Genomic DNA, 8339 nt, shown 5'->3' with positions numbered 1-8339 from the left:
ATGTGTTAATATTTGTGATTTGATAAAATTTATAATATTTAGTTTACCTATTGTTGCTAAAGGGAGGGATATATTAACAGGATAAGCTTGTTTTGGTTTTACTTGGTTTTTTTACATTTGCTGTTTTTTTTTCTTTTTCTAGGCATATATTTTGGGGGTGATACCTGACGCGGGGATGCCATGGATATTCTGTGGTAGCCACAACACTGTGCTGGGTAGAGAATTTAGAGTGGCGAAACCCTATATAGGCCAGTGTAGTCTCCTGATGAGCCCTTATGTTGGGTGTTGCCTCTGAATTATTTGTCTATATTATTTTTTCTATTGTTTGGTAAATGACGACTTATACTTATTGACGACATGACTGCATGTCCATGGATTATTCTTTATGGTTGATTGTGTGTGGCTATGCTGTTTGACCGATGTGATTGTATGGATGAGTAGGGTTAAGGCCTCATTCAAGTGCTGGTCTATATTAATCACTAATTTAGGAAAACAGTCTTCCTTTTCTCCTTCTGTCTCTCTTTTTTTTTTTCTTTTTTTTGTGCTGTTGCATTGGTGATTTCTCTTTTCATGATATTATTCCAGGTTGGATCCAGTGCTGGTGGAGAAAATTATTTTTTTTAGTTTTCTCCCCGACAGACCTTTACCCTGGTCCAGGTTTTTAACCTGATATTGTTAATTATTGGTAAGATGGCGCTTATGCAAATTTCATGTTCTTTCATGTTTTTGTTTATGTATTTATTGACCTATTGACCTATTGACCTTGGCATGTTTTTTGGACTTCGATTGTTGGATTTTGATTTGGATGTTGGTTTGTTTTTTATTTATTTTCAATGACTTTTTATGCAACAAAACACAAATATTAGCCTCGGAACTCGGAACAATTTTTTGAAAGTTAGCAAGTGTAAAAGTCGTTGTTTTCTTTGCCAAGATCATTTTGTCCCACGGACTTCTGTTAAGAGTACATTGTATAATAAAAATTTTGCATGTAAGTTACGTGGTAATGTTAATTGTAGAACAACCAATGTAATTTACCTATTAGAATGTAATAAATGCTGCCTACAATATGTGGGGAAAACAAATAATAATATATATAAAAGATTTTCTGGACATAAGACAACAGTTAATAATGAAAAAATTAATAACTATCTAGTTCAACATTGTAATAATGGTAAATGTTCCATATTAGATATAACTGTCACAATTTTAGAAAATTTAGAATTAGAAAATTTAAATAAAGAAGAGAAGAATAATAGACTACGTAAACAGGAGGATTTCTGGATCCATACTCTTGGTACAGCTTATCCTTTTGGGCTAAATGATCGTGTAGCAAAATATGGTGACATGTCTCATGTTGTTGTTAAATGTATTGATGGTTTTATGGACCATCCTTCTTTTACTTGTCCTACTAAACGTAAAAAACTATCGAGAGGACATAGGAAAAATGAATTAGATGTACATATGCTTTCTATAGATCTATGCCAGCTACTTGAATCTAGGGGTATGATTTCTGTAATAAAATGTCTAAATAATTTATCCAAGAGGAATTTAATCAAACTTTTCTGGATTGTTAAGAATAATACAGCTCTTGATTATACTTTCAAAGTAATATGTGATACAATTTGCATTCTAACTAAAACGAAATTTATTTCAAAATAGAAAAAGTTCGATAAGATTAGTAATAAGGATAACAGATTATATTAACCTATTAATTTTACTTGTAAGCAGATTGAAGATATTAATTTACCAGAAATTTTCAATCAGCGGCATGTGAAACAGGCCCTTCTTAGTAATTTGAATTATAATGATAGTCCAGTTTTAACTTATAAATTTTCAAAAACTATTGGGCAAATTATTTTTAATTATAATTTAATACTAAAAAGACTAGATAGTGATATAAATTGGTAACCGGTTTGTAATTGTAAGCAACTTGGCCCATTTGTAAATCCTACTTCCATCATGTTATAACAGGGGACTTGTGAATAATAAAGCAAGATGATCTTCAAATTATAATGAATAAAGGAGCTAATTTCCGTCTTTCTCATCATCTGAAACCATCGAGTGTTCTTGATGGCTTGGAAAATGATTTTGATTTATTTATAGATAAGTGGTGTAAGAAAGAGAATAAAAATAAAGAGAGTTTTTAAAGTTGGAAGAATTTAATTATTAGTAGAATAAGAAATAAAATATATTCTAACTTAAAAAATAGTAACACTAAATCATTATTTTATAATGCGAAGATTAAGCAAGCAATTGCTAATCTTAAGAATGAATTTGTAATTGTGCCAGTGGATAAAGCTAATAATAATTTTGCCATAATTTGTCAGAAGCTGTATTGTGATATCTTAAAAAGGGAGTTATACACAACTAATGTTTACGAAAAGGTAAATATAGAGGATGAGAATTTAATTGAAAAGACTGAAGAAATATTTTTTAAAAATTTTAATATAAAAATGAATGACAATGATAAGAAGTTCCCTTTCCTATATTGGACTGTAAAATTTCATAAGAATCCCCCTAAACCACGGTTTATTGCTGGAGCAGCTAAATGTCCAACCCGCATTGCTGCTACTGACCTTTCTTTAATTTTAAAGGAAATTGTAAATAAACTTAAAACCTATTGTTCTGATATTAAAAATTTTCGAATTTTAATCCATATTGGAGTGTTAATAATTCACTGCAGGCGATAGATTCTTTAACAATGGTTTCAGCTAAAAGAATTGAGTCTTTCGATTTTGCGACATTGTATACTGATTTATCACTTAATGTATTGATTGATAATTTAAAAACTGTTATCAAGAAATATTTCCTTTTATCTAGTAAAAGGTTCTTAAAAATAGACATTTATAATAAAAAAGCTATATGGAAAAATTGCTTTAATACTACAGTTAACTTGAGATGTTACAGCTTTGATATGATTTTTGAGTTATTGGAATTTGTTTTATACAATACTTATATAAGATTTGGGGGTGATTTGTACCAGCAAATTGTGGGAATTCAATGGGGGGAATGCCAGCCCATTCATAGCTGACTTGTTTTTAAGTCAACTAGAATATAAATATATGATGGATAAGAATAATCCAATTAATTTAAAACATGCTTTGTCAAATAATGAAAGATATTTAGATGATATTTTGGTCTTAAATTGTAAGGATTTCATTGATATTTCTAAAAATAAATATCCATCAGAGCTTATTCTTGAGCCTAGTCATGGCGCTGGTCGTGAAGATCATTTCTTAGATTTAAATATTAATATTTGTGATAATAGTAAATTAAGTTTTAAAATGTATAATAAAACGGATGATTTTGATTTTGAAGTGATTAGTTTCCCATTCCCTGGAAGTAATATACACTTAAATATCACATATTCAGCGTTTTTCTCATAGTTACTTCGTTATGCAAGGATTTGTAGTAATTGTATTGATTTTAAAAATAGATGTAAAATCTTAAGCCAAAAATTGATATCAAGAGGTTTTTCTGCAAATCAATTAACTTGGCAATTTAAAAAATTTAGTTTTCATTATAACGAACTTTTAAATAAATATCAAAAGAATTATCTAGAAACACTTAAGGAAATTTTCAACTAATTTCGGAGGTTCGAGAAATGTTGTCGCAGCGCCATTTATTTTGAATTGTGTTTCTAATTGAGCGGATTTTCTTAAAAATTAACCACATGGTAAAGATGAATTCTATAATTGTTTAGTTCATTCAGGTTTTTTGCAATGTGTTAATATTTGTGAATTGGTAAAATTTATAATATTTAGTTTACCCCTTGCTGCTAAAGGGAGGGATATATTAACAGGATAAGCTTGTTTCGGTTTTACTTGGTTGTTTTATATTTGCTATTTTTTTTTCTTTCATAGGCATATATTTTGGGGGTGATACCTGACGCGGGGATGCCATGGATATTCTGTGGTAGCCACAACACTGTGCTGGGTAGAGAATTTAGAGTGGCGAAACCCTCTATAGGCCAGTGTATTCTCCTGATGAGCCCTTATGTTGGGTGTTGCCTCTGAATTATTTGTCTATATTATTTTTTCTATTGTTTGGTAAATGACGACTTATACTCATTGACGACATGACTGCCTGTCCACGGATTATTCTTTATGGTTGATTGTGTGTGGCTATGCTGTTTGACCTACGTGATTGTATGGATGAGTAGGGTTAAGGCCTCATTCAAGTGCTGGTCTATATTAATCACTAATTTAGGAAAACAGTCTTCCTTTTCTCCTTCTGTCTCTCTTTTTTTTGTGTTTGTGCTTTTGCATAGGTGATTTATCTTTTCATGATATATATATATTTATATATATATGTATATATATATTTTCAGAAATTGAGGATGAGATCTTCCAGACAGGAAGCTCAATTTTGTTATTGAATCCCGATAATGGCCAAACAGAGAATCTTTCTTCCGTGTCTCTACAATTTAAGAATGAGCTTGACTTTCTCCATTTTTTTTAATTTCTGATAAATATATATATATATATATATATATATATATATATATATATATATATATATATATATATATATATATAGATATATATCATATATATATATATATATATATATATATATATATATATATATATATATATATATATATATATATATATATATATATATATATATATATTTATATATATGGTTAATTTATGACAAACAGTATTACTGGCTACTGTATAGAGTGAATATACCACTTGATGCCTTTTTTTATGGTCTTTACAAATATAATAATAACTTCTACTAGAATTTCAGATTTAAGCACTTTTTGATCTCTTAAAAATGACCTAAATATGGGGTATAAAAAAGGCTTAAAACATTGGTCTCAGACTTTAAAACATTGGACTCAAACTTACTGTTTCATTATAAATCCATTTTTTTAATGTTACATTATTCACAAGCAGTGATTTTCCATGATTAAATTGGATATATGAATTTTATCAATGTTATGGCATTTTCTACTTCCTTGACATCAAATTTTAAATAAAAGCATGCATTTTTGATTGAAAATATGAAAACTGGCTATTATGAGTGCCAGTTATACTGTTTGCTATAAATTTGTCTATATTAAAAACAGCAATGGTTAGTTTATGTATTTAGTATATGCTATGCCTTACCCCCACCCCCTGATGTGCAAATATATAGCCCAAATTTGTTTCTAAACTATTACAGATTTGCAATTTCAAATATCCTATTACTTTGTAAAAAACGACTGAAAACGCATGCTTTAATTTAAATTTTGGCAACAAGGAAGAAGAAAACACCATAACATTGATAAAATTTATTTATCCAATTTAATCATGGAAAATCAGTGTTTATGGATAATATAACATAAAAAAATGGATTTATAATGAAACGGTAAGTTTGAGTCCAATGTTATAAAGTTTGAGAACAATGTTTTAAGCATTTTTTATACCCCATATTTAGGTCATTTTTAAGAGTTCAAAAAGTGCTTAAATCTGAATTTCTGGTAGAAGCAGTTATTATATTTGTAAAGAGCATAAAAAAGAATATCAAATAAATAAATAAATATATTCGCAAATTTGATGGCAGGCCGTTAAGCCTCTACAAAACAAAAATCATAATTTGCATTTCTTCTAAATTTGCATAAGGAGAAAATGTCAAAAGAATAATATTCATCAACTTCCTTCTTGAATGTCCGTAGGTTTGTGGAGCAGATTACTCAAGTGATAGAGTCATCAAGTGATATATTCATTTTATACAAAAGCCAGTAATACTGTTTGCTATAAATTAACCTATATTTGTAAAGAGCATAAAAAAGGCATCAAATGGTATATTCACTTTATACAAAAGCCAGTAATACTGTTTGCTATGAATTTACCAGATATATATATATATATATATATATATATATATATATATATATATATATATATATATATATATATATATATATATATATATATATATATATATATATATATATATATATCTGATACTAGTGATAAGTTTCTATATCTATCTGAATAGTCTATTAATATAAACCTCATCCCACTCAAGCATTAGGCCTACTCTAGATCTATTTTGTGAGGCTTCAAATTTTGTGACACTGTTATAGGTTCATCAAGGATCAGTGATGTCTGGAGGCAGAAGAATTAAGGATAGAGGCCTCCAAATATCTTCCCAGAAGATCATTAAGGCTCTGAATACATTCCTGAGTTTCATTCACCTAACTCAACTCCTCTCCATTTAGGTTAGCAAAAGGCCTCTAAATTAAAATTTTACCATGCAATAGTTTAAATACTATTTATTAACTAGGACAAATAATCTTAAATACTAGCCATTAAATCTAATTGTCCTAACAGTCCCTTGTTTGGATTCAGAAACAAAAGAATCGAATTCTACATTTTTCATTTTCAAATATTGATTTCTGAGATTAGTTATATTTATTTTAGATGGCAATAAAGGAAAATTGCTATGGAGGTATTTTCCGCTGAGAAACCCAACTTAAGAAACATGATCCTCTTGATATCTTGCAGCATAGTTTGGTAATTTGTCTGAAGTAGCTCACAGCGATAAAATTCTCTCCAAGAGAGATTTTAATTTACTGTTATACATGTATTAAGATGATTCTCAGTTAAGATCTATTACACGTCGTCAGATGTAATTTATCTTTCCATGGGTCATTTCATCCATAGGCTCTATTTTTCAGCGCATTTCATTGCTAAATTTCCGTTTTTAAATTTTGAGATTAAGGATTATCAGTTTCAGGTGTTTCAAGTGACTCAGCATGCCGCGAAGCGGCAAAACATTTAGAATTGAGAAGACTGCAAAGTGTCCTTTTCCGTAAAATTTTTCGTCCTTCTTAAAACGACTTCACAGTGTCATGTTTATGGACCCCGTATGTCATCTAAACCCTGATGGCTCGCCATTGAAAGATGCACCAGCGTGGAAAAAGTTTTGGTGGTGCGCTGCCAAGTTTTACCTTATATCTACGTAAATCTGTCCATAATTAGCCTTAAGTTTTTTGCAGTGATTGGTTGAATCTGGCGTGCTAGGTAACTTTTTAAAAGCCTATCAGTATTGATTTCGAACAAAAAAGTGGAAATAACCGCTTATAGATAAAGGAGGCAGTGGCATAAAAGACTTTGTTGGTTGAGATTTTTTAAAACCGTATGAACCTGAAAGGTTCTTAAATTTTTATGAATAAAGTGCTCATGAAACAAAGGCAGGATATTTTAAGACTAACAGGCAGTAAATTTGAGACAAAAAATTTTGACAGTTAGAGGTGTTGTATATGTGAGATATACTTCATAAATTATACCTTGTAGGACGATTGCTAATATTGCCGAAATTTGTAGTCTGGAGATCCGACCGTCCATTTGAAAAATGTATAGTTACGTATTCGTAATCTATGTCTGATATAGACCGTTTTCAAGGATTTTTAAATTCTAATTTGAAATTAGATACCATTTTAGACACCACAATTGGCAGTGACGGCTGCGTACCAAACGTTAAAGACTTGTCGAAATGTGAGTCTCCTACAAAAAGTCACCAGCTTCCGAGTTCGAATGGCCAGTATAAACTTTCTATAAATGTACTACACTTAAATGTTTAATGTTTACAAAGTGCTTATAAGGAACTCAAATTCTTAGTTGCTTTGAGTCCACGTGAAGTTGTAACTGTTTTTAAAATCTTTTTTTTTGACAGGACATACTCAATATCGCCACTATGAATTATTTTCCACCTTATTGGGAAAGTCAGTGCGAAAGGTCGCTTTGCAATTTATGTTCGAAATGGTTGGTCTTCTATCGTGATGAGTAATAAGCCTTTTTGGAATAAGGTACACCCAATACCTTATTCCTTGAGGTTACTCCATTTGGATGCTTACCGTTTATCTTTTGTTCCTTTTACATACCTCCTTCTAGTAATCAAGCAAGATTTTTGGTTATAATTGAAGAAGCTCTTTTTAAGTTGGTAGAGTGTAAAAACCCAGTTCTAAAATTTTAGGATTCCAATTTCAACCTATTTACATCGGACGTTAATGTTAACAGAGCATCTCTTTAAAATATACTTTCATCAGGTTTTCTACCTAGTATTTCTCTGCCTACTAGAGTTACAACAACCACTGCAACACTGTTCGACCATATATTTCTCTCTGCCCATTCTTTCAGAGCAGTAAAATCGTCTTTCATATTGTCTGATATGTCTGGCCACTTCCCAGTTAGTGCTCTTTTTGATTTTACCAAAAATTCTCCCGGTCAGCACAAGCCTTCAGGAAAGAACAAAAATAGACAGATAGAAGTGATTAATTTTCAGTCTTTAAGTAAGCTCATTGGTAATCATGATTGGTGTTCTGTTTTTGGATCAGATAA

The sequence above is a fragment of the Artemia franciscana genome, unplaced genomic scaffold, assembly GCF_032884065.1.
Source record: "Artemia franciscana unplaced genomic scaffold, ASM3288406v1 PGA_scaffold_302, whole genome shotgun sequence".
In the NCBI taxonomy this organism is placed as follows: domain Eukaryota; kingdom Metazoa; phylum Arthropoda; class Branchiopoda; order Anostraca; family Artemiidae; genus Artemia; species Artemia franciscana.
The sequence above is the reverse complement of the archived record's forward strand: the minus strand, read 5'-3'. Positions refer to the sequence as shown.